Source organism: Carassius auratus, chromosome 22 (assembly GCF_003368295.1).
Source record: "Carassius auratus strain Wakin chromosome 22, ASM336829v1, whole genome shotgun sequence".
Classification (NCBI taxonomy): domain Eukaryota; kingdom Metazoa; phylum Chordata; class Actinopteri; order Cypriniformes; family Cyprinidae; genus Carassius; species Carassius auratus.
Window position 1 is genome coordinate 31,272,906 of NC_039264.1, and position 27,058 is coordinate 31,299,963.

The 27,058-nt window shown below is 35.7% G+C and overlaps 3 long non-coding RNA genes across 4 annotated transcripts; 2 read left to right on the plus strand and 1 right to left on the minus strand.

Moving 5' to 3' along the window:
* On the plus strand, window positions 1–27,058 carry LOC113040365 (uncharacterized). The gene is made up of 8 exons (XR_003275199.1): window positions 1–69; window positions 960–1,044; window positions 4,268–4,391; window positions 7,875–8,773; window positions 9,033–9,126; window positions 9,345–9,397; window positions 23,948–24,032; window positions 26,843–27,058. It is a non-coding gene; the product is annotated as an uncharacterized LOC113040365 (long non-coding RNA).
* LOC113040367 (uncharacterized) lies at window positions 14,056–18,199 on the plus strand. 2 transcript variants are annotated; one of them, XR_003275203.1, is made up of 4 exons: window positions 14,056–14,398; window positions 14,505–14,508; window positions 14,660–17,614; window positions 17,654–18,199. It is a non-coding gene; the product is annotated as an uncharacterized LOC113040367 (long non-coding RNA). The 2 variants fall into 2 exon arrangements; XR_003275202.1 differs by having other exon boundaries at window positions 14,660–18,199.
* Window positions 24,564–26,683, minus strand: LOC113040368 (uncharacterized). Its single transcript, XR_003275204.1, has 2 exons — window positions 26,345–26,683; window positions 24,564–25,164 (listed from the first exon to the last, which is right to left on the minus strand). It is a non-coding gene; the product is annotated as an uncharacterized LOC113040368 (long non-coding RNA).

Here is a 27,058-nt window from a genome sequence, read left to right on the forward strand (position 1 = left end):
AAACGAACATCGTCTTCAAGTGGTCAGATGCTGTTTTAGTTTCGATTTGAGGGTGTTTATCTACTTTCTGTGAGTTACACTAAGTAGAGCGGTTATGTTTGCAATACAGAAACGTTAGGTGGAGACACGTCCATTTGATGCAGGATGTCCTTTATATAAAGCGAAACAACTTTCCACACACACACAAGAAACCAAATCTGCTGCTAACAGACTCGCGACGGATGCTAGTGCTAGCATCAGTGTTGCGGGTGTGTTATAAACAACAGAGAGGGTCATTACTGTCACTGCACACGTGTATTAATCTTTATTATCGTGTAGCATGACATCCTCGACACATTTGATGATCTTTATTTGATGTGTGTGGTGTTATAAACTCGGAGGCATCGGCTAAGTCGCGTCTTTGTGTCATTTTTCTTAGTAATGAACGCAGACGTATTTACCGGTGTGTTTGGCTTAAGTTACTGCAAACAGTTTCAGTCCCGTGTTTCAGACACAAATGATTCCTCATCATGTGTTCCCGTGTGCTGCTGAGGATAGACGTGCTGTTATTTAAAGTGACCAGACTTATGGTTTCACCTGCTTGACGATGAATCGAGTGAAAAGTCCGTCTGAAACATTTCTACAGACCAGAATATGACAGAGCCTGCGTCACAATGTGCATAATATCGATCCAAAATTTTATGTGATTAGTAATTTTCAATATTATTTATGGCAGATAGGGTGGATAGTATGCACATTGGGACGCAGGCAGATACTTTTTCATATCAGTCATGTGGGGTCTTTTGACCAGTAAACATCCACCCACTCAGAGCACACAGAGTAGGAACTAACATTAACCATTACTCGCACACTAACCTGTATTTGATATTGATTTTTGCTACTAAAATTAAAAGGACGAGTTGTATCGTTGGATAACACTCCTTCACTCCATCACTCATGTTGTGTTTCCTGATCCTCAGATGGCCTTACACAGCTGGAACTGGAGCAGATATCTTGAGCTGTCAACATTTCTCTGATCTTTCCAATTGTCATTGGAAACTTCAGGTGAGATTTTCTGTCTGATTATGGTATTAATCTGACACTGTAAATTTCAACCATTGTTTTACATTTTGAGTAGAGTTCTGTTAAGCTACTGAAAAAGAAAAAAAAAAACTAGTTTAATTTCTCATCAAAGCTGCTGCAAACAAAATAAATGATTAACCCCCTCAATCACAAATCATAAATTGTAAATCATACATTGCATTTATTATATAAATGAATGGCAGAGAAAAACGGGATATAACCGTTATAAAAAAGTTATAGTTTTTCTTAGAAATAATTGAAACTACAAAAAAATGTTCAAGCTCTCACTTGTGTATTACTTTCATGCCCATGTACTGTAAGTACTATTATGCACCCCTAAGGGGTAAATAAGACACAAAGGTTTACCTTTTGAAAAGGTAGTTTTGTACCTTTTTCTGAGTGTAGTTCTGTCTAACTGCAGGATGACTGTACAAAATGATCAAGCACACAAAGTATATAATATTTTATTTTTTTTCATACTAATATCACTTGAGTTGAGACATTTTTGTCTTCTGCCATTTTGAAGTAACATGGCTTCACTGTAGTGCAGAAGGTGTGGTGTATTTTGCCGGTTCTCAGAAGAATCACACTCAGTCAGGGGTTTTTCTCTCAGAAGAAAATACTTTATTTTAAGCAAAACAAAGCCGAGAGTTCCTTGCAAGGAGATCTCTCGAATGTTATTTGGTATCTCCTTATATACACTATATGGGGCGGTTCCACATAGTCAAACTTTTCCTTTCGACTACACTTTTTATACATCCCTAGAGAGGAGAGGCCCTCTGCTTGATTTATTCTAAAGAGAGGCCCTGTATGTATGTCTGACCATGTGTTTCTCATCAGTTTTGTACATTCCAGGGCGTAGGCAACTTTCTATTAGATTTTAGACCTATAAGATTTTAATAGAATAATAACTAGCAGCAAAAATGGCTAGATTCACATTGATTAAATACTTGATTAATTAAAACCTTACTAATACAAATCTTCCACAAAGGCAACGGTTTCATATGAGCATAAATAAAAAATCCTTGCTACGTCATGCTGATCACACAGACTGACACCTCTGACACTCACACAGTCACACTATTGAGACCTCAGACACAATCGCACGACACACTCGCACGGCACACTCTCACACAGATGTATTGTTGACACCTCAGACACACACTTGAACAGATACACAATCAAACAGACACTTTTGACACCTCAGACACACACTAACAAACTGCCATCACGCAAGCATCCAGCAGTAGACACATTCTCATGCACAGATCAAACCACATTTCTGTACAGATATAAATAATCAGTACCACAGCAGAGTCTACTTTATCACCTCTGGATGGATAGTTTGCATCTATGTTTTGCAAACATGAAAAGCTGCAGTGAAAATGCTCATCCATAAGACCACAGTGTCTGAAGTCATGATGGGAGATTCCCAATGAAAATCATCAGACAATAAGAGTCTTGTACTTAGAATAACACTGAAGTTTGATCATCTTCTGATTTTCATTGGTGCATATTACACATGACTCTCCTCTTCAGGTTTCTGAAAAAATGTATAACACAAGATATAATAAAAGTTATATTAATAACAATAATAAGTCTTTTATAAACACATGATGCAGTTGTGTGTGAGATTCTTGTTATAGATGAAAGCCCATTTATGCCTCTAGGCCTGTCACAATAATCAAGATATCGACTTGTCACACAATATATGTAAAGAGCAGACATCAGCAAGTGAAGAGAAGGCATCATTTGAAGCTTTTTAGTGATTTCCTTACAACTCCAGACTCCAGTATGAAAGAATAAGTCCAAATCAACACAAAGCAGAATTTCACTGTTCTGGTGCATAAATAAATATAATACGCAAAATAGTGCTCTTTCACAGCTAACGTTAAGGAGGTTTGACAAGTGAGAGGATGCATTTATGCTATTTTTTCTATGAAAATGTACATTAAATGGATGTTTTTGATTTTCTTTTACATCAGCTTGTGCAAACACAATATTATGCATGCACTACTTGCATTATTATGCTGTTATATTATCATTATATATTCAGTGGCATAGCGTGGTCTTAAAATGCCAATAATATTGCAATAATTATAATTTTTTCTTATGTGGTGGAAATAGACTTAAATATCATCCAGACAAAATCAAAAGTGCTCTGATCTACATCAGACTCTCTGCTAAAATGATACAGTGACACTTTACAGTAAGGTTTCATTAGTTAGCATTGCTTAACTACTTTAGTTGACATGAAATAAGAAAGAACAATACTTCTACAGCATCCATTAAACTTAATTAATATTAATTTCAACATTTACTAATGCATTATTAAAAATAAAGGTTGTGTCAACATTAGTTAATATCATCAAACAATGAAAACTGTACTTTTTATTAACTAACATTAACAAATATGAATAAATACTGTAATAAATGTATTGTCCACTATATGGCAGTTAATGTATTAACTAATGTTAGCATATGAAACCGTATTGTGAAGTGTTAACAATTATGCAGATACTCAACATATTAATAATAAATTGACTTACCGTTTTCTGTGCGTTTCTTTTGTAGAATGTCGTCTCAACATAAATGATCACTACTTCACAAGTCTCAACTGTTTTAACAAGAATAGATTCATTAAAACCACAAACTAGTCTTTATTAGATCTGGTTCTTCATAACCTCTGTGTTATTATCAGGGCTTTCAAATTTAACACCAAAGTAACACTCAAAGATTTTTAAAAGGGCATTAACTGTTTTATTTATAGCCATTAGGCCAATAACTTTTTCCACAAACCCAAATAGATCCTAAAAGAGTGTTTATCATTACATTTAGTGAGACACATAAATCACACACTAATACATCAAACCCAAATGGGAAGTATTTTACGTTCTTTGTTTTTACTCAGCATTTAAGTTCAACAAGCACAACAAAAGTTATCATCTATCAAGATTAAAGATTAAATGGACAGTGCGAGTGAGAAGTTTGCTCAGAGACATTATACACAAAAAGACATTTATTATGAAATATTATGAAAGAATTTTAAATTAAATCATTTTAATATAAATTATAAAATAGGACTATCAGGTGGCAAAATATTTATATTTATATTTATAACATATTTTTAAAGAATTCTTTCAAAATTGACCTGTTTAAAATAAGATAACACTTGCCTTCTTGATCAGTTTCTCTGTGTTTCCAGCAGATGCAGAAGATCACGACTGCAGTGACAATCCACAGAGATCCAACAACAGCAGAAACCAGCACTATCAGAGATACAGAGACTGGAGGAACTGAAGAAGAGTAAAAGAGAGACAGTCATGAATGTAAGTGATTGAATCAGTCTGATCTACAAGAGAAGACAGAGATAGACATATATCAGCTCTACTGTACCTGGACATTGTTGACAGAGTTGAGTGATGTCCAGATGTGTGGTCTGGTTTGTGATGGGATTGTTGATCACACAGCTGTAGCTGTTTTTCTCCTGATATTCCACCTCCAGAGGTAGAGAGAGACTGATGCTGAGATCAGACACACTGATGCTGGACAATAAACTGTTTCCTTTGTACCAGGAGAGAGTCACATGACCCACATTCACCACTGAACACAACAATGAACAATTCTGCTGTGATGAAGATGATGATGAAGAACATTGTGAAGAGTTACTGCTGATGACAGGAACAGGTAGAGGAGCTGAATAAAATGTGAGAAAAAGAGGAAAATGAACAAAAATTTCATTTTCAACATTGTGAATTGTAGTGAATCTGTTAATTTAGTGCTGAATTATTGTTTAGTGTGTTAATGGTAACTTAATGTTTCTGTCATCTGAGTTTGTAACTAGAATATGTGAACATTTCAACAATTGATCTCTGCTCACCATAGACAGAAACATTGAATGTTTTGGTTGTGTCTTTTACTCCACTTATCTCTACTTCATAGAGTCCAGTGTGTTGAGTTGTGATGTTTGTGATGTTTAGAGATCCAGTTTGATCATCCAGCTTCAGTCTGTCTCTGAATCTCCCGTCAAGAACATCAGATAAGAAGATTGGTTTCTTTTTGCTCATTCTAGCAATTTGAGACCTTCCAGCTCCATATCTCCACAGTATGTAATCACCTTCATGTATTTCAGTAAGATCAGTGTTTAGAGTGACTGAATCTCCCTCCGTCACTGAAACTGATTCACTAAACACACCTGATGAACAGATACGGATTAAATCCTCTGATGGTTTACAAATCGTGAAATCAGCTTCATTTACACAAAGTTGAGTGAAGTTGAGAACAGCAGCAGAAACCCGCTACTGTTATCAGTACAGAGAGAATCAAGCAGACAGAGAAAACACTGAAGCAGCACTTACAGATTGCTGGAAATAGATTTAAAATAGCAATTAATAGAGTATATGGCAGCATAATTTATGAAACGGGAGAAAAACTTCATATAACGAGCTACAACAACCCTGAGCCCCCTTCACAGAAGCTTAATGCTACAGTTCTATCACAAGAACGATCTGTTTCAAAAATTTCATTTTAAACACAGTAGATTATTATAGTATTCCTATTTAATGAATTAAACACATCAATGCATGAATCCCAGATATAAACAGCAACTTTTGCATTCAAGCTAATCACATTCAGGAGTTATATGTAATGGTGGTTTAAATGTAAGTTTTATTCCGAAGTTTAAAGTCTGGTACAACAGAAACTATAAAATAAACCTTGATTTAATCTAGATTCAAGATTAATGCTTATTGGTGCAACATCGTTCATCTTAATTTTTTTGTAAAGTGCAAAGGGGAAATCAGTGTTTACATTTTCATAATCTATTGACAATGAATACATGATAATTTTATGCGGATTGAAAGTACAGTTTAATTTGCGCTGATTATTTTAGATACTTGTATTGTATTTTTAAAAGGACAAAAATGGCCTTATGTTTGAAAGAGGCTCAACGGAAAGTTCACACTTTCTGAACATTTACATTCATTGTAGGGATTTCCATTATTCTTCATGAACTTTAATGTCGTTTCTAACTCCAAAACACACCTAATACAAAAAGTTAAAATAAAGTTAATAGAGTTAGTAGATCTTATGGTATATTCATACAATATTCATGTTTATGTTGGTACACTACAGCAGCTGAAAATTGTAAATTTACTCCAAAATGAAAAAAAAAAAAAGTTTAACTTACCAGTGAGACTCCTGAAGCATAAACAGAACAAGACAAACCTGTGAACCATTTTCTTCAGTGGTTCAGTGGTGAGAAGAACTGTTAAAGTGTTGTGTGAATCCTCCCCTGACAGCGATCGACACTCCTAGTTCACATCCTGCATTTGCACATGATATAATGTTATAGTTCATCTTACCCTTATTAAGATTTTTACTGGTTTTTATGGATACAAATATTCTTCATTTTTATCAAAAAGTAAAGGGTTCATATTAGAAGGGTTCATGCCACAGTGACAGATTTTGTCTTCAGTTATCTGACTGTATAAAATGACTAAAAGTAGAAGAACATTGTATGTGAATTATAACTAAACTACATTTCATGGTGAACACAAGGATTTAAAAATTATGTCAATTTATTCTAAATTTAAGTGAATTGAAAAACCAGAATACAAATTTATAATCATGTTCTGATCCCAAAGTACTGGATTTTCCAAGCTTTATCTTCTGAGTCAAGAAGAAACCATGCAGCGGTTAGTTTTCAGTCTCCAGACATAAGTCAGTGACACTGGGCATTCAGAGACAACTTTGTAAGTGATGAGTTTCTTCCGGTGCTGCTACTATTTACAGTGTTGTGAGTTTCTTTCATCTACTGGATATATATATATATATATATATATATATATATATATATATATATATATATATATATATATATATATATATATATATATATATATATTATAATCCATATATATGTCTAATATGATCTAATATTACTGTATATACACACAGCTGTTGCTGTGATTTACTATCACAAGAAAGTAGCTACCGATCTGCATGTGAGTTATTGCTGTTTATTAGCTATTTTAATTACAGAGCATCGCATTCTCTGGCATTCAAACGTAAAATAACTAACTCTAAATCTGTGTTTTTTTTTTTTTAGGAGAATAAAACCCCAACATACAGTGCAACATATTTAACCACTAATCAGAACTGAATTGATATTAAAATCAAACGATGGAGTGCTGCTAATGAGATTTCTCATAGTTAGACTGAGATTAGGTAACCATGTCTGCCTTTAGTGTTGACCTTTTCCTTTTTTAAGGATTGTAGATTTAGATAAATGTATAAGTGCATCATGATATGTTTTTGTCGTGTAAATGTTTAGCCACTTCTGCGTAAAAATTTGCCAAATATAAATCAATAAGAGCTGGACATCGTAGATGACTTTGTTTCATTTACACTAAAACACTGCCAGTGTTTTAATAAGCTGTTGAAATATTTTAAATGATCTGTGCATACAAAGTGTCATCATGAAACAAGCAACAATAGATTGAAAGGTATCTGTATGTTCATGTGATAACATTAAATCACCTGATTCAATAAATACCTGAATTCTTTGATTTTGACACTCTGTCACTAGATGGCGCTCTAATACAAATGCATATTTATGTATTACTATAATGTCTGGCAATTTATAGCAAGGGCAGACTGTGCAGATGGAGTAATAATAATTAAAACAATTACCCCCCCAGTGAAAATACACTGATTTTAAAGACAGGTGTTTTATTGTTAATTTGTTGTTTCAATACCTTAGAGAAGCTAATTTAATTTAATTATTAATTTATTTTAAACATTGTATTTAGGTCTTGTAGACGTGCTGGTCCACGCTTCCTACAAGTGGGTGGCGGTAATGCTCCAGCTCGTTTGTCAACCGCCACTAAACCGAAGAAGAAGAAGAAGAAGAAGAAGAAGAAGAAGAAGAAGAAGAAGAAGTAGAAGTAGAGGTACTAGTCAGACAGTTTATTAGTTTCGTTTCTGAGGCTGTGTTTATCTGCTTTCTCTGGCGGTTTTTAGGTTTACAACACCGACACATTAGGTGGAGACACATTCATTTGATGATGGATGCTATTTACTTAAAACGCAACAACATGACAGCTTTGCAGACCAACAATCACAAAAGACAAACAAACACAAACAGACGAAAAGATCCCTAGCAGACGGATCTGAACGGATGCTAGTGTTGTGGCGGGTGTGTTATAAACAGTAGAGAGGGTTATTTAGTGTCACTGCACACGTGTATTAATGTTTTATTATCATGCAGCATGAAATACTCGACACATTTGATGCTCTTTATTTGACTGTAAGACTGTTTTATGTGACCACCGCTCATGTTTGCGTGACGTCATAAAACCGGGCGGCATCGCTGTACCCCAGGAGGGGTGTACATAGCGCCCTTGTGTCACTTTTAAAAAGTGTGACAACTTTACCGCAAAGTTTCAGTGTGTTCCAGACACGAATGATTCATGTGTTCCCTTGTGTTGCTGAGGAGGGGTGTGCTGTTATTTAAAGTGACCAGACTTATGTTTTTCGAGGAGGAATCAGGTGAAAAGTCCCTCCGAGACATATCTACAGACCAGAATATGACAGAGAATTTATCATATCAGTCATGTGGGCTCTTCTGACCAGTAAACAACACAAACAGTTACACAGAGCACACTAGCAGCAGAAGTGAAGCTACAGGTTTTCAGCTGTGGCCCACCCAGTAAGTTATTTATCAAAACTAAGATAATATATATAAATGTATAGTTTCACTGTAACGTCATATAATTATATACTTTAAAATATATTTAATGTGAGATTTCATGGTCAATTCTGGGCAGTTATTAATTTTCCCTACAGTACAGTGTTTGATTCACTAAATAGATGCGTTCTTTGTGGAAAGAACAAAATAAACATATATACTGGATATATATACATATATACATTTATACTCTTCTTCACAATGAACTGCATATTTACAGCTGCATTCATTTCTGTGGTCCTCGATATCTACTCTCTGAACGTAAAACTGAGACACTTGATTATGAGATCATCTGCGAAGCCTCATCGTCTAAGGTAATGCTTTACATACAGTAAACTTTAGTTAACGTTTGGCAATGCCTTAACTTACATTAACAATGAGAAATGCATTTAGTACAGTATTAATTAATCTTTGTTGATATTAATTAATAAAAGATATGTATTAGTAAATGTTGAAATGTTGAATCTTTGTGCTGTATTTACTGTCGGAAATTTAATATGCAGTTTTCATATGGTACACTTTGCCCACCCAGTTTTATGAAGGACTACCCACTTAACATTTCTGGCATCACCCCCTGACTAACAGGTGCTTAAATTTACCAGAACTCTGCACTTATCACGATTCCTAATGCTATTTCTTCTTCTAACGTTACTAAATTAAAAATAATAGGTTTGTATCATTGTTGGATAACACTCCTTCAGTCCATCACTCATGTTGTGTTTCCTGATCCTCAGATGGCCTTACACAGCTGGAACTGGAGCAGATATCTTGAACTGTCAACATTTGTCTGATCTTTACAATGATCACTGGAAACTTAAGGTGAGATCTGGTTATTATCTTAATCTGAAACTCTACAGGTGCTGGTCTTATAATTAGAATATCATCAAACAGTTGATTTATTTCATTAAATCTATTCAAAAAGTGAAACTTGTATATTATATTCATTCATTACACACAGACTTATATAGTTCAAATGTTTATTTCTTTTAATTTTGATGATTATAACTGACAACTAATGGAAATCCCAAATTCAGTATCTCAGAAAATTAGAATACAATTTAAGACCAATACAAAGAAATAATTTTTAGAAATCTTGGCCAACTGAAAAGTATGAGCATGTACAGCACTCAATACTTAATTGGGGCTCCTTTTGTCTGAATTACTGCAGCAATGCAGCGTGGCATGGAGTCGATCAGTCTGTGGCACTGCTCAGGTGTTATGAGAGCCCTGTTGCTCTGATAGTGGCCTTCAGCTCTTCTGCATTCTTGGGTCTGGCATATCACATCTTCCTCTTCCCAATACCCCATAGATTTTCTATGGGGTTAAGGTCCGGTGAGTTTGCTGGCCAATTAAGAACAGGGATACCATGGTCCTTAAACCAGGCACTGGTAGCTTTGGGACTGTGTGCAGGTGCCAAGTCCTGTTGGAAAATGAAATCTGCATCTCCATGAATTTGGTCATCAGCAGGAAGCATGAAGTGCTCTAAAACTTCCTGGTGTACAGCTGCGTTGACCTTGGACCTCAGAAAACACAGTGGACCAACATCAGCAGATGACATGGCACCACAAACCCTCACTGACTGTGGAGACTTTACACTGGACCTCAAGGAACGTGGATTGTGTGCCTCTCCTCTCTTCTTCCAGACTCTGGGACCCTGATATCCAAAGGAAATGAAAAAGTTACTTGCATCAGAGAACATAACTTTGGACCACTCAGCAGCAGTCCAGTCCTTTTTGTCTTTAGCCCAGGCAAGACGCTTCTGACACTGTCTGTTGTTCAAGAGTGGCTTGACACAAGGAATGCGACAGCTGAAACCCATGTCTTGCATACGTCTGTGTGAAGTGGTTCTTGAAGCACTGACTCCAGTTGCAGTCCACTCTTTGTGAATCTTCCCCACATTTTTGAATGGGGTTTTGTTTCACAATCCTCTCCAGGGTGCGGTTATCCCTATTGCTTGTACACTTGTTTCTACCACATCTTTTCCTTCCCTTCACCTCTCTATTAATGTGCTTGGACACAGAGCTCTGTGAACACCCAGCCTCTTTTGAAATGACCTTTTGTGTCTTGCCCTCCTTGTGCAAGGTGTCAATGGTCGTCTTTTGGACAACTGTCAAGTCAGCAGTCTTCCCCATGATTGTGTAGCCTACAGAACTAGACTGAGAGACCATTTAAAGACCTTCGCAGGTGTTTTGAGTAGAGTGTGGCACCAGGTGTCTTCAATATTGAACCTTTTCACAATATTCTAATTTTCTGATATGCTGAATTTGGGATTTTCCTTAGTTTTCAGTAATAATAATCAAAATAAAAATAAATAAACATTTAAAAATATACCAGTCTGTGTGTAATAGATGAATATTATATAAAAGTTACACTTTTTGAATGGAATTAGTGAAATAAAGCAACATTTTGATGATATTCTAATTATATGACCAGCACCTGTGAATTTTAACCATTGTTTTACGTATCGAGCCCTCTTATGCTATTGAAAATCATCTAAATTGTTAGTTTCTCATCAAAACAAATGCAATAATAATAATAATAATAATAAAAAAAAAAATGATTCACTACCATTAAACACAAATCATAAATTGTAAATCATGCATTGCATTTATTCTTTAAATGTAACCTTTATAAGAAAAATAAGAAAAAAGAACAACAACCACCTTGGATTAAGAATAGTTTTGGTTAGAAAGAACTGAAACTACACTCAGGGTAAAAAAAAAAAAAAATGAATACTTCAATCTATCACTAGTGCATTAACTTTTCGCCCATTTCGGTACTAAAATGCACCCTTAAGGTGTCCATAAGATGCAGAGATATACTTTTTGAAAAGGTATTGTACATCACAGCTTTTGTACCTTTTTTTATGAGAGATTACTGTATGAGATCATCATGCACATTTAATATTTAAATTTTTCATACTAATATGACTTGATTTGAGACCTTTTTGTCCAAAAATCAGCACTAATGATTGTAGCATTTTGAAGTGAAGTGGCTTCCCTGTAGAGCAGAAGTCAAAATGAAAAATTCTTGCAACGACATGCTGATCACACAGACTGACACCTCAGATACACTGGCACTGTCACACTGTTGAAACATCAGACGCACTCACTCGCAACGTTACATGCTCACACAGATGTATTGTTGACACCTCAGACACACACTTGCACAGATACACACTCAAACAGACACTATTGACACCTCATACACACACTAACAAACTGACATCAAATACAAGCATCCAGCAGTAGACACATTCTCATGCACCGATCAAACCACATTTCTGTACAGATATAAATAATCCGTACCACAGCAGAGTTTACTTTATCACCTCTGGATGGATAGTTTGCATCTATGTTTGCAAACATGAAAAGCTGCAGTGAAAATGCTCATCCATAAGACCACAGTGTCTGAAGTCATGATGGGAGATTCCCAATGAAAATCAGAAGACAATAAGAGTCTTGTACTTAGAATAACACTGAAGTTTGATCATCTTTTGATTGGTGCATATACCACATGACTCTCCTCTTCAGCTTTCTGTAAAGAATGTATAACACAAGATATAATAAAAGTGATATTAATAACAATAATAAGTCTTTTATAAACGCATGATACAGCTGTGATTCTTGTTATAGATGAAAGCCCATTTCTGCTCCTAGGCCTGTCACAATAATCAAGATATCGACTTGTCACACAATATATGTAAAGAGCAGACATCAGCAAGTGAAAAGAAGACATCATTTGAAAATTTATAGTGTGTTCCTTACAACTCCAGACTCCAGTATGGAAGAATAAGTCCCAATCGACACAAAGCAGAAATTCACTGTTCTGGTGCATAAATAAATATAATACGCAAAATAGTGCTCTTTCACAGCTAACGTTAAGGGGGTTTCACGAGGGGGAGAATGCATTTTTTTGTTCTGTTTTTGCTGTTTTCCACCGTTGGTTTTCAGTGTAAATGTGGATTAGTTGGATGTGTTTGACTATGTTATGCATGCACTACTTGGATTATTATGCTGCTATATTATCATTATATATTCAGTGGGATAAAGTTGTCTTAAAATGCCAATAATATCACTACTATTTCTAGGACAGTACATTACCTAGTTATCATGACAGGCCTAACTGACAAATAAGAAAAATAAATAAATATAGCTCTGTTAAATCATAATCAGAAACTGACATATAAATTCAAAATTATGACATAACATTTTCACATTATGGAATACTTAGGTTAGAATATGATATACACGTCAAAATTAGTATGACATCATTCTCGACATTTAAGTTATAATTTGAATTTCTTAATCTCATTATTTAAACTTTGTATATTTTAAATGTTGTTATGTTATAATTTAGCATTTTTAATCTTATTTTCTATTTAGTATTTTAGTATTTAGTATTTCTCATTTTGTCATAATTATGATTTACCAGAGCATTTTTTTTGTCTTATGTAGTGGAAGGTTAACATTAGTTAACATTAGTAAACTACCTTAGTAGAACATGAACGATACTGTTATAGCATTTATTAAACTTAGTTAATATTATTTCAATATTCACTAATGCATTATTAAAATCAAATGCACTGTGAACTAACAATGAACAACCAAACTTTTTATTACATTAAAAAAGATTAATAAATAATATTGTAAATGTATTGTTCTTTGCTCATATTGGTTAAAAATAACTAATGTTCATAAATAACCCCCTACTGTAAAGTGTTACCAATTATACTCCACATATTAACAATAAATTGTCTTACTGTTTTCTGTGCGTTTCTTTTGTAGAATGTCGTCTCGGCGTAAGTGATCTCTTCTACACAAGTCTCAACTGTTTTAACAAAAAGAGATGCATTAAAACCAGTAAACTCTGTTCTCCACAGCCTCTGTGTTATTATCAGGGCTTCCAAATTGAACACCAAAGTAACAGATTTTAGAAGATTTAAAAAATTACAATAACAGATTTAGTTAGAGCCATTAACTTTTTCCACACACAAATAGTTCCTGAAATAATTTTTATTACATTTCGAGAGACAGATAAATCACACATTGGGTTTTTTTTTAAGTATTTTTAAAAAGTCACCACTTGTAATTCACTTGTGTACTAGCATATGAAAGATGGTTCAAGTGTATTACAAGTGGTGACCAAATATATTTTATAAATACAGAGATAGTATGTTAAAGTATGTTAAAAAAATCTTTAGAAGTACTAACAAATCATTTTAAATTAAGAAAATTAAGAAATCAAGAATGAAGTACAACATTTGTGCATGGAAATAGAGCACTTTAAGTGCATTATGTATGTGCCCTTGTTTTTCCTCCTGGGTATGAGAATAATTTTAATTAAATGATAAAGTAGAGCTATCAGTTGGCAAAATACTTAGAACATATTTTTGAAGAATTTCAAATTTTACCTGTTGGAAAGCAGAAGATAATACTTGCCTTCTTGATCAGTTTTTCTGTGTTTCCTGCAGATGCAGAAAATCCTGACTGTCGCTACAATCAACAGAGATCCAGCAGGAGCAGAAATCAACACTATCAGAGATACAAAGTCTGGAGCATGTGAAGGAGAGTGAAAGAGAGACATGTAAGTGATTGAATCAGTCTGATCTACAACATAATACAGAGTTCAGATCAGTAAATGAACGCATATATCAGCTCTGCTGTACCTGAACATGGCTGACAGAGTTCAGTAATGTTGAGATGTGTGGTCTGGTTTGTGATGGGATTGTTGATCACACAGCTGTAGCTGTTTTTCTCCTGATATTCCACCTCCAGAGGTAGAGAGAGACTGATGCTGAGATCAGACACACTGATGCTGGACAATAAACTGTTTCCTTTGTACCAGGAGAGAGTCACATGACCCACATTCACCACCGAACACACCAGTGAACAATTCTGCTGTGATGAAGATGATGATGATGATGAAGATGATGAACAGTTTGAAGAGGTACTGCTGATGTCAGGAACTGGCAGACGAGCTGAAAACATGAGAGAATAATAGGAATATTTTCAGCATTGTGAATCTGTGTAATACATTTTGTATTGAGTGAGTGTTTAGTGTGTTAACGGTTGCTGAATGTGACTCTCATCTCCAATTATAAAATAAATAAATATTTGACTATTTAAATAGAATATGTGAGCATTTGAACAAATGATCTCTACTCACCATAGACAGAAACGTTGAATGTTTTAGATGTCTGATTCACTCCATGTATATCTAGTTGATAGACTCCAGTGTGTTGAGTTGTGATGTTGGTGATGGTCAGAGATCCAGTTTGATTGTCCAGCTTCAGTCTGACTCTGAATCTCTCGTCAGGACCATTAGATGTGATGACAATGTGTTTCCTTTTCTTTATTTTAGCTATGGGAGACTTTCCATCTCCAAATTTCCACAGAATGTCATCGCCTTCATGTATTTCAGTAAGATCAGTGTATAAAGTGACAGAATCTCCCTCCATCACTGACACTGATTCACCAAACACAACTGAATAAAAATAAAAATATTTTACACAGATTAAAGCTTCTTATGGTTTAACAAGCCTGAAATCTGCTTCATCCAAATGTGAAGTTGAGAACAACCGAAACAAAAAACAAAATGTAAAATATCAACGGTCTTTCAAACAGCTATTGTAAACTACCAACTGTTACCAAAATAGAGAGATGGTTGCAATGGCGCTATTTAATAGATTAATCATATATGTATATACATAATGCACAAATCTGTACATAATGTTTCAAAACCAGATCTTTTCAGAGATTTATTTTCTCTTAGTCTTATCTATTTGTTTTCATGTTATAAATTTACATGTATGTATATATGTTGCTAGAGCTCCTGAAAAACCACAATACATAATGTAACATCGTATCTCTTCAAAGTGTAGAGGACAATCTATGTTTAAATTGTAAATGATTTTTGACATTATTGTATGATAATTATTACAGATCGGATATTTTGGATAATTTTTTTAATAAATGGGAGATTTAGATCATTAGATCACATATTTATGACATTTGAAGATGTTCATGATAACTGCAGATTTATTTTTTAAATCTGTATTATTATTATTATTATAAAAAGAAAAAAAAAGTGAAATATTTAAAGAAGTTCAGACTTTCTGAACATTTACACTGCAGGGATTTCCTTTATTTTGTTTTTATGAACTTTTCCAGGTCCTGTAAATGTCAATGAAAACTTCCTAACCCTAATCCCAACAGTGTCTTGTATTATATTCATACACAATTCACAATTATTTTGGTACATAACATTTTATTATCTTTAATATTCCAAAATATAAGAAAAAAAAACCTTGACAATGATTTTTTTTTAACTTACCAGTCAAACTCCAGCAGCACAAACAGAACAAGACAAACTTGTGAAACATTTTCTTCAGTGGTTCAGTGTGTGATCTAACAGCAGAACTGTTAAAGTGTTGTGTGAATCCTCCCCTGACTGTGTTCGACCCTCCTAGTTCACATCCTGCATTTGATAAGTGTTGGGCTCATTACTCAAAAAAAATAAAATATATATTACTCATTACTAGTTACTAATTTCAAAAGTAATATTATTACTTATTACTCCCAGCCAACAGTCTGGGGCACCGCTATGGTTTCTGGACCCCCTGAACAGCATATTCACTCAGCCCTCTCCATCGTCAGGCAGAGGCCTGGAATCATCCTAACCTTACACCCCCCAACCCCCCTCCACCCCCTTTACAGCGCCCCGTTAACAGTAATTAGTTACACATCCAGTTACATTACCTTTCCATTCCATTCCAAAAAAAATGGAAATTGCATAATTTTTGCAGTCAGTGGATCCATGAAATTTGCAGATAAATGAAGAGTACATCTGGCTCAAACTGATGGCAAGCCACATATTTTTAAGCTTCTGTTCCTCTGGGAATCGCAACCTTATCTTGTGGAGGGGTTTGAGTACCCGAATGATCCTAAGAGCTATGTTGTCAGGGGTTATATGCCCACGGTAGGGTCTCCCAAGGCAAACAGGTCCTAGATGACGGGTCAGACTAAGAGCAGTTCAGAAGCCCATTATGAATTCTTAAAAAACGAGGACTGTGACGTCACGGCTGGGAGCTTGAATACGAATGCCTGGTGGCCGGGCCTCCCCTCATGGGGCCCAGCCTGGCTTAGCCCGAAAGAGCAATGTGGGGCCGACCTCCCATGGACCCACCATCTGCGAGATGAATCATAAGGGGCTGGTGCATTGTGGTTTGGGAAGCAGTCGAACGCAGGGGCCCCAACGACCTGATCTCTGGATATGGACACTGGCCTTTGGGATGTGGAATGTCACCTCGCTGCCGGAGAAGGAGCCTGAGCTTGTGTGGGAGGTTGAGAGGTACCTACTGAAGATAGTCGGCCTCACCTCCATGCACAGCTTTGGTTCTTGAACCAAGTCCCTTGAGATAGGCTGAACTCTCTACCACTCTGGAGATGTCTGTGGTGAGAGGCGGCGGGTTGGTGTGGGGTTGCTCATAGCTCCCCAGCTCGGTCGCCATGTGTTTGAGTTTACCCCGGTGAACGAAAGGGTTGCTTCCTTGCACCTTTGGGTCGGGGATAGGTCTCTCACTCTCATTTGTGCTTATGGGCCGAATAGTAGTGTAGAGTACCCAGCCTTCTTGGAGTCTCTGGGAGGGGTGCTGCAAAGTGTACTGACCGGGGACTCTGTCATTCTACTGGGAGACTTCAACCCTGACATGGGCAGTGACAGGAACACCTGAAGGGGCATGATTGGGAGGAGTGGCCATAAAAAATATATGCTGCCCTGCCAGCACTATTTGCAGTGGAGGTGGGGAGCTGTTGACCTCAAAGGGATGTTGTGGGGGAGGTGGGGAGCTGTTGACCTCAAAGGGATGTTGTGGGGCTGTCTTGGCTGACACGCCTCTGTAGCATCGCGTGACAGTTGGGGACAGTGACTCTGGAATGGCAGACCGGGGTGTCGGTCTCTATTTTCAAGAAGGGGGACCGGAGGGTGTGTTACACCTACAGGGCGGTCACACTCCTCAGCCTTCCTGGAAAAGTCAATGCCAGGGTGCTGGAGAGGAGAATTTGGCCGATAATTGAACTTTGCATTCAGGAGGAACAATGCGTTTTTTGTCCTGGGCCAGCTTTATACCCTCGTCGGGGTGCTTGAGGGTTCATGGCAGTTTGCCCAACCAATCCACATGTGTTTTGTGGATTTGGAAAAGGCATTCAACCTTATCCCAGCAGAAAGTAAGACTTGTTCCTGGTACATGCTGGACTCCGACAGGGCTGCCCTTTATCACCGACCCCTGGCTGCGCCTAGAAATCCTGTCCATAAAAATAATGAACAGGATTTTTTAGCGCAGCCAGGGGCTAGAGGGCCTGTTTTGGGGACCACGTGATTTCATCTCCGCTTTTTGCAGATGATGTTTTCATGTTGGCTTCATTAGGCCAGGACCTTCAGCATGTGCTGGGACGGTTTGCAGCTGAGTGTGAAGCGACTGGTATTAGAATAAGCACCTCCAAGTCCAAGACCATGAATCTCAGCTGGAAAAGGGTGGCCTGTCCCCTTCAGGTTGGTGGAGAGCTTCTGCCTCAAGTGAAGGAGTTCAAGTATCTTGGGGACTTGTTCAAGAGTGAGGGAAGTATGGAGCGGGAGATTGACAGGCAGATAGTTGCAGCTTCTGCAGTGATGTGGTCGATGTACCTGTCTGTCGTGGTAAAGAAGGATCTGAGCTGCAAGGCAAAGCTCTCGATTTACCGGTCGAACTACGTTCCTACTCTCACCTGTGGTCATGAGTTTTGGGTCATGACCGAAAGGACAAGATTCCGGATACAGGCGACTGAAAAGAGCTTTCTTTATAGGGTGGCTGGGCACTCCATTAGAGATAAGGTGAGGAGCTCGGCCACCCAGGAGGAGCTCAGAGTAGAGCTGCTGCTCATCCATATCGAGAGGAGCCAGCTGAGGTGGCTCGGGCATCTGTTCCGGATACCTCCTAGATGCCTTCTTGGGGAGGTGTTCCAGGCACGTCCTACTGGGAGGAGACCCCAGGGCTAGAACGAGGACACGCTGGAGGGACTATGTCTCTTGACTAGCCTGGGAAAGCCTCGTTATCCCCCCGAAAGAGCTGGAGGAAGTGTGTAGGGAGAGGGAAGTCTGGGCATCTCTGCTTAGACTGATGCCCCTGTGACCCGGTCCCGGATAAGCTGAAGAAGATGGATGGATGGGTGTTTTAAAAAAAAAGCAGTAACATAGTAAAATTTGATAAAATAAGGTAGAACCCACTTAAAAATTTGGTACCACTACACAATTTGTGACATTGATGTTTTTGTCATCTTTTCTCCCAACAAAATTTAAATAATGACTGTATTTCCAGGCACTATATGACGTGGGCTTCTCCATCTTCCAGTTAAGCTAACTTGGTGCATTGGTGCAGCCGAGTGTGAAGCGGCTGGGATGAAAATCAGTTGCATTATAGCATTATTGACACACTGTTTTCCTAATTAATGTTGTTCAGTTGTTTTGACACAATCTGTTTTGTTTAAAGTGCTATATAAATAAAGGTGACTTGACTTGACTGGTGACATCATGTGCAAGACAATGATTAAGAAAACTGATTTTTGAAGTTCAAATAATTAACAATTGTGAGAAAAAAGCAATTCAACATTTATTTATTTTAAGTGGTAACTGTAATATTATTACTTAAATTGTATTAGTAATTAGTTGCACTACAAGTTACCAGGGAAAGTAACTTTATTACTGTATTGCATTACTAGTAACTAATTACTGCCCAGCATTTCATATGATATAATGTCATAGTTCATCTTAAGATTTTTACTGGTTTTAATGGATAACAACATACTTATTTTTATGAAAAGGAAAGGGTTATATTAGGAGGATTCATATTACTGCCTCAGTGACAGCTTTTCACAGGGAGTAAAGTTACTTGAATGTTTCAAATAGCTACAAGTAAGATGTTTGTGTTAACTGTGAAGTGGTGAAATTATACAAAATATCTTCATGGAACATGGTCTCAGAAGTTTTAGCTCAAAATACCCCACAGGTCATTTATTATGTATTGCTACAAATGCCTATTTTGAGTGGAAGCAGAAACAGGCTGTTTTTGTGCATGTCCCTGTAAATGCAAATGAGCTGCTTCTCCCCACCCCCTTTTCCAGTAATATGGCTATGCCTTACAGCTGGTACCTTAGATAATTTGCCAAAAAAGAAATACAAATAAATAATAATAAAAAAAAGCATCTTGGTTTTGATTATTAATCTATCACACTGAAATCATGCATTTTTAATCCACATCATTTTAAGCTTCTGAAGCACGTGCACAGAAAGCGGCTGCCACTCGGAATGTGAGCAGCTTAATATTCAGTCAATAAATCCACTGCTCTCTTGTCTCCTCTCAGGCTAGGACTTTAAACAGTGTTATGTGCTCGTCAGTGCAACCAAAGACAGAACAGTTAGCAACTTAGCATGCTTTGCTCGAACTTTCGCCATTTCATTAGAACTGGTACACTGTTGTCACTTGTGAAAACAGAATTGTGGTACAGTGGGGTGAAATATTCCTATAAGATTTGCTGACCACATCATGTGGCAGGGGTAGCAAAATATAAGTGGCAAAATGCATAACATTGCTCGTCACTTTTATAAATTTATGTTTTTGAATCATTTGTTTTGTTTCCAAAGCTTACTTTTAAAAGTAATGCATTACAATATTGCGTTACTCCCTAAAAAAGTAATACTAAAGTAATACTAAAACTTTTACGTTACGTTACTTTTGAGTTACTTTCATGTTACTTTTTAAATATAAGCAGGGCTTGATTGTCTTTAATATAAGAATTTATATTTATAGCAAATATAAAAACCCTGTCACACCAAAAAGTGTAATGAATAAACCTCAGACTAAAGGAAAAGTAAATTCATATCTGTAGAGTAGAACACAGGAGAAGAGGATTCAACACTCTTTAGCAATAAAAAAAAAAAAAACATTTTACTGTCTTTGTAAAAAAAATTATTAATACTAAAGCAGTGTTTTTTTTTTTTTCTTTTTGAGAGTGGGATGAATTAATGCACATTCACATTTAGTCTAAAACTACATCATGTTGACACAACACACACAACGCCTCTGTACTACCGATTTCTCAAAGTATGTGGACAAGAGACTTGTCAGTCATTAAACAGGAAAACACTTTACTAGTTATTTGAAAGAAAGTAATCTGATTACATACCTAACCCCAACACTGGATACAATAGCATTCATATCACCAGCTTACCGTACTGGAGTTCACAGGAGTTTTAAGCGGACTCAGATACGGTTTGCAGGTGTGCACACTAGTTTGGATGGACTTTGTTGTCAGTCGAACCCAAGTGTGCACCAAAAGTGTGAAAGCACCCTCAAACTGGGAAAAAGTTTGATTACATGAACCCAAAAATGTCTACAGCCTTACTGCATTCTCAGAAAGGTGCAAAAGCTGTCCCTTCCAAAATGTAAGACTTCATATGTACTGTAAGAGGCCATATTAGTACATCAAAGGTACATATTAGTATCATAAATTTGACATATTAGTAGATAAATGGTACTTATTAGAAAGATTTTAAAAGGTATCCGAGGAAAAGCTTTTGTATAATTTTTTTCTGAAAGTGTGATGTCAGGCATTAGCAGCTCAGTTTTTGGTTTACTTAAAGGCTTAGAAATTACAATTCTGTCATGAATTAATCACCCTCATGATGTTCCAATCCTGCAAGACATTTGTTCATCTTCGTAGCACAATTTGGAGAGTAACGCCATTTTGGAGAGTACCACAACAGATGTGCATGCTTTGATCTGCATGTAAACAATGCATGCATGTGGTGCTGCTGAAGTAGAACAAGCATGCACTGAGCCTTGTTTTTGTTCAGAGGAAAGCATGGTACTCTCCATAATGGAGCCAGACTCGGGGGGGGGGGGGGGGGGAATTGTTGAATAAAGTAGTTCTTTTAGCTGTAGTCTTTACTCACAAAAAGTATTTTTGTAGCTTCATAAAAAAATGTTAATTAGTGTTCTGAAAATGAACAAAAGTCTTACAGGTTTGGAAGGACATGAAGGTGAGTAATTAAAGAGTGAACTGTCCCTTTAAGAAATCTGATGTGAACTGTTGTTTAGACATTTAGTGTTGTGAAAATGGCCATTTGTTTGATGTATGTTCAGATCTTAGGTGAGGGGCTTCCTATTTTTCTGCTGTTATTGACCTCCTGTCTGCCTTCCCTCCTTGGAAAAGTTTTACAGACAAATAAAATTAATTCATTAAAATACCAATGGGAAAACAGTCAAGTAAGAAACTTCTTTTCAACAAGGTTGCATTCATTGATTTGATAAGAATTTGTCCAAAACCAATTATTAAATTATCTTCTTTTAGCAGTCATTGTTAGTTTGCAATGAAACCACAATATTATCAATGTTGTTTAATCATTCAAAATGTGTAGTCTTGTAATTTGGCAGATATGTCTAATATAGTGTCTATAAATATAATCTAATATCCAATATATGTCTAATATGATTTAATATAATGTTAATCAAGTGCAGTAGATGCAATGAATAACACAATATTTCTCACTGATTCAGTGACTCTTTCTGCTAGTAACAATCTTACTCCAGTAGGTGGAGACCTATAGGCATCTTGTGTGTGCAGCAGAACCCTAAGCTCTCATGATTTTCCTCTTGAGGCTGCATTAAAGTCCACTTTTATGTGCCCTACCTTTGATAAATTGCCTTCATTTCTATCACTTGGATTTATATCATTGCATTACTGGTGGAGACAATGATCAGGTCACTATATATATATATATATATATATATATATATATATATATATATATATATATATATATATATATATATATATTTATTTATTTGAAAGTGTTTATGTTTTTGAACCCATTTGAAAAAGAATAAGCTCCCTTAGATGTTTGGTGGAAACGTAAAATTCATGTCTTTTGCTTCTGCATAGTAAACTGAGCACATATAATAATAATAATAATAATAATAATAATAATAATAATAATAATAATAATAATAATAATAATAATTATTATTATTATTATTATTATTATTATTATTATGTTCAGCTGCTGCAGCAGGAAGTGCTGCTGCTCTGGTGCTGCTTGTATCTGCAGCTGCTGCTGTGATTTACTATCACAAGAAAGAAGTTACCGATCTGCAGGAGTCAGAGTATAGGTGTTTTATTGTTAATTAATTGTTTCAATACCTTAGAGAAGCTAATTGATAGCATATTTAAAACAACTTGCTTCGGATTTGTAGACGTTCTTGTCCACACTCCATACCAGTTGGAGGCGGAAATGTGCCAACCGCCAATAAACAGTAGAAGAAGAAATGGAAACTCGTCTTCTAGTGGTGGTCAACAGTTTATTAGTTTCGTTTCTGTGGGTGTGTTGTGTTTATCTGATTTCTCTAACGGTTTTTAGGTTGCAGACACATTAGGGGAAGACACATACACTTGATGCGGGATGGTATTTATGTAAAACGCAACAACAAGCGTTTTGCAGACACACATAAATAAAAATGCAGATGAATCTGAACCGATGCTAGTCCTGTTGCGGGTGTAATAAACAACAGAGAGGGTTATTTACTGTCACTGCACACGTGTATTAATGTTTTACACGTTTGATGCTCTTTGTTTGACTGAAAAACTGTTTTGTGCGATTTCATAAATCGGCATCTCGTATGTAGCGTTTTTGTCTCTCTTCGAAATGAACGCTGGTGTAGCCTATTTATCATTTATAAAATGAAATTAAATTAAATGTTTCAGTCCCGTGTTTCTTTATGTTGCTGAGGAGAGATGTGCTGCTATTTAAAGTGACCTTACTGCTGGACGATGAATCAGCCAACAATAGACAAAAAGGGACCCGAGACATATCTACAGACCAGAATATGACACAGACTTTATCATATTAGTCATGTGGTGTTTTTTGACCAGTAAACAACCACCCACTCAGAGCACACTAGAGTATGAACTAACATTAACCATTACTCGCACACTAACCACGTATTTGATATTGATTTTTGCTACTAAAAATTAAAAGGACGAGTTGTATCGTTGTATAACACTCCTTCAGATCATCACTTATGTTGTGTTTCCTGATCCTCAGATGATGTTACACAGCTGGAACTGGAGCAGATATCGTGAGCTGTCAGCATTTCTCTGATCTTTACAATGATCACTGGAAACTTCAGGTGAGATCTGGTTATTATCTTAATCTGACACTTTAAATTTCAACCATTGTTTTACCTATGGACAGAAGTCCAAGTCCTGTTGTGCTATTGAAAAATAAATAATAATAATAATATAATATATATATATATATATATATATATATATATATATATATATATATATATATATATATATATATATATATATATATATATATATATATATACACATATACACACAGGTGCTGGTCATATAATTAGAATAAAGGGAAACTTGTATCTTATATTCATTCATTAGAAACATGTGTTGAAAGATGAAGCTGTACTAGATCTGACTGCATAAATGATTTCATCATGCTATGTCTGGAAATGACAAACACTCAAAAGGTAATAGTGTGGGGGCGTTGATAATGTTTTTTCTATGCAGTGATGTTAGCCAATCATAACAGCGGCTGATTACTGAGAAGCCTTAAAAGACCCGCCCCTTAAAAACAGTCTGTTTCTGAGAAAGGTTTGGAAAGGAACATTTTAAAATGATAAAAAACTAAATCTATTTCATGATCCCTTTAATGACTTTCATATTTTTAAGTAAATTAGCTTCCTTGTAGAGCAGAAGTCACACAGACTGACACCTCAGACACACTCACACTGAGAGACTATTATTGACACCTCATACAAACTCACACAGTCACACTATTGACACCTCAGACACAATCGCACGACACACTCACACGGCACACTCTCACACAGATGTATTGTTGACACCTTAGACACACACTTGCACAAATACACATGCAAACAGACACTTTTAACACCTCAGACACACACTGGCAAACTGACATCAAATGCAAGCATCCAGCAGTAGACACATTCTGATGCACAGATCAAACCACATTTCTGTACAGATATAAATAATCCGTACCACAGCAGAGTTTACTTTATCACCTCTGGATGGATAGTTTGCATCTATGTTTTGCAAACATGAAAAAGCTGCAGTGAAAATGCTCATCCATAAGACCACAGTGTCTGAAGTCATGATGGGAGATTCCCAATGAAAATCACAAGACAATAAGAGTCTTGTACTTAGAATAACAATGAAGTTTGATCATCTTCTGATTTTGATCGGTGCATATTCCACATCCTCTTCGACTTTCTGTAAAAAAAAATGTATAACATAATAATAATAATAATAATAATAATAATAATAATATATATTTTTGTAGTAGTAGTAGTAGTAGTACCAAGTAGTAGTAGTACCAAGTCACACATTGTGTGGTTTTGTGATAGATTATTACGCTATGAAAGCTCATTATTGCCTGAGTTCATGCACAATATTTGTAAAATGCAGACAGGTGTAAAGAAGGCATCATTTGAGGCCCTATAGTGTTTTCCATACAAATGCGATTTCACATTTTTGAATTCTGCTTGTGCTGTTTATTAATTGTTTATGGTTGTTGTTTTTTTTTCTATGGAAACGTGCATTAGACCAATGTGTCTTTTGCAACATCTTGTGGATGCAATACTATGCATGCACTACTTGTATTGTTATGCTATTATATTATGATTATATATTCAGTGGCTTAGCATGGTCTTAAAATTACAATAATACCACAATTATTACTGGGACAATATACTGTCAAACAGAAAGTAGTTATGGTGACAATACAACAAGGGATAAAAAATAATAAATAATGCCCTTGTAAATTATATAAAAAGTGACATCAAAGTCAAAATTTATTATGTGATTTAAAACAAAGTCATATGATATATATGCAAGTTAAAATTACTTGTCATAATTTCAGAATTTTCAATTAGAATTTTAACTTGTAAGTCTCATTATTAACACTTTGTTATTGATTTTCTAATAATTTAGAATTTTTTGTCTCATACTTTGAATTTAGTAAGTCATAATGTCTGTGATTTACCAGAACATGATTATTTGTACTTTTTTTTATTAGTGGATATTGACTTAAATATTAGCGAGACAAAATCAAAAGTGCACACTGATCTACATCAGACTCTCTATTGAAATTATAAGGTAATAGTTTACAGTAAGTTGTCATTAGTTAACATTGCTTAACTACTATAGTTGACATGAACTGATAATGAACAATATTTCTACAGCATTTTTTATCTTAATATCAAATTAAATATTTCCTCATGCACTATTAAAACAAAACAGTGAACAACTGTAATTTTAATAAATACTGTAACAAATTAATTGCCCACTGTTTGTTCAGGTTAGTCAATAAATTAACTAATGTTAACATATGAAACCTTATTGTTAAGTGTTACCAATTATACAGATACAAATTAACAATAAATTGTCTTACTGTTTTCTGTGCGCTTCTTTTGTAGAATGTCGTCTCGGCGTAAGTGATCTCTTCTTCACAAGTCTCAACTGTTTTAACAAAGACAGATGCATTAAAACCACAAACTCAGTCTTTATTAGATCTGGTTCTTCACAGCCTCTGTGTTGTTATCAGGGCTTTCAAATTTAACACCAAAGTAACACTCAAAGGTTTTTGAAATGGCATTAACAATTATAATTAGCCATTAGTGTTTATCATTACATTAAGGGAGACGTATAAATCACACACTAATTTATACATATATCAAATACAAATGTGATGTTTGAAAAAGCAATTTATTTAATGTAAATTGTACATTTATTATAACAATGAAAATTCTGAGAATCATTTAACTTAAATTACAAAATAAGGCTATCCATTGGCTAAAATATTGAGACCATATTATTAAATAATTATTTATTATTTTACTTGTTTATAGAGGAAAGATAATACTTGCCAGTTTTTTTGTGTTTCTTACAGATGCAGAAGATCATGACTGCAGCTACAATCAACAGAGATCCAGCAACAGCTGCAGAGATCAGCACTATCAGAGACACAGAGACTGGAGGAACTGATGAAGAGAAAAAGAGACAGTCATGAATGTAAGTGATTAAATCAGTCTTACCTACAACAGAAGACAGAGATCAGATCAGTAAATAAACACATATATCAGCTCTGCTGTACCTGAACATGTGT